The 1,221-nt window shown below is 36.4% G+C and overlaps 1 protein-coding gene across 1 annotated transcript in view; it reads left to right on the top strand.

Annotated features, from left to right (window-relative positions):
• The window catches only part of RBBP5 (RB binding protein 5, histone lysine methyltransferase complex subunit), a 47,620-nt gene that overhangs the window by 24,074 nt on the left and 22,325 nt on the right, over positions 1-1,221 (top strand). The gene's annotated exons all lie outside the window — the stretch shown is intronic.

The following is a 1,221-nucleotide window of genomic DNA, read 5'->3' as shown; positions in this document are numbered from 1 at the left end:
ATTAAAAATTATTATAATTTAACAAGGGGTCACGAGGGTGGGGTGCTGAGGGAAAAAAGAGGAGCTGATACCAAGGGTTCAATAGAAAGTAAATGTCCAGAAAATAATGATGACAACATATGTACACATATGCATGATACAATTGATGTATGGATTGTGATAAGAGCTGTAAGAGTCCCTAATAAAATGATCTTTGAATTTAAAGAAAATCCAGGAATACCTAAAAAAAAAAAAAAAGAGTCCTCTCGCTCTTTTATTATTGGTTAGATTGCTTTTCCTGCCCATTATAAAGGAGCATGGCATTTGATATTGAATAGCCCCCTTTTAATCCTAACCTTGCCTCTGTTGGGAAAATGGCTTTAGGCAAGTTACCTGCCTTCTCATTGAGCATCAGTTATATCTGGAGGAAGCAGTACCTACCTTTTTAAAATGGCCAAGGGAAGATAATTTGTGGAATTGCATGCGACTTTCCATTCCTTATAAAATTATAAAACTGCTTTTGGGGTCTAGACTATTGGTTCTTGTCTGTGTTTATATTTTTAGTTTTGTAAATAGCCTTTTATATTGTGTTTAAGTGCCTGGTAACAGGCTTAACTAGAACTTTTTTTTATTAGATGAATTTGTTATTCATTTGTTCTCAATCCTATAAATAATCCCTTGGGTTCTAATTTGTATCAATTACACTTATAGATGAACCTAGACACCGTTGGATACTTGGCTTGATCATGGCTTATCTTCATTTGCATATACATTGCTTTATTTCTCATACTCACTTTCTGTAAATTTTTTGCTCATACCTTTTTGTGTGTGTGGCCACTATTAAATAATCAGGTATTTAATGTTCTTTATACTAGTACCATAGAGTTTTAATTTCTTTCCTGATAATTATAAATAATGGCTCCATCTTTTGCTCACTGCTCTGAGCCCACTATGGGGCTAGTTCCTGGCCTTGGAAAGCACCTCTGTTCCAAAAGAACACCTGTTCCATTATGTCACCTCTTGGCTGCCTGGCCAGTGTCAGATTCTCCTAAAGTGATGGAGGCTCTGGTGCGTCACTGAGTCACTTGTATTGTTACCTTGAAATATGAAGAACTGCTCTTACTAAGTATGAAAATGTCATGAAAGCATTCCTCTCTGTTGCTTGATTTTGAAAGCCTGTTGTGGATTTGAATGCATGTGACAAACAAAGCACCATAAGACCCTGTGTGCCGAGCTAAGCCC

Source organism: Echinops telfairi, unplaced genomic scaffold, assembly GCF_000313985.2.
Source record: "Echinops telfairi isolate 266 unplaced genomic scaffold, ASM31398v2 ScPeMD7_7424;HRSCAF=8462, whole genome shotgun sequence".
Taxonomy (NCBI): domain Eukaryota; kingdom Metazoa; phylum Chordata; class Mammalia; order Afrosoricida; family Tenrecidae; genus Echinops; species Echinops telfairi.
Note: the sequence above shows the minus strand (reverse complement) of the source record. Positions and strands in the feature narration are given on the sequence as shown.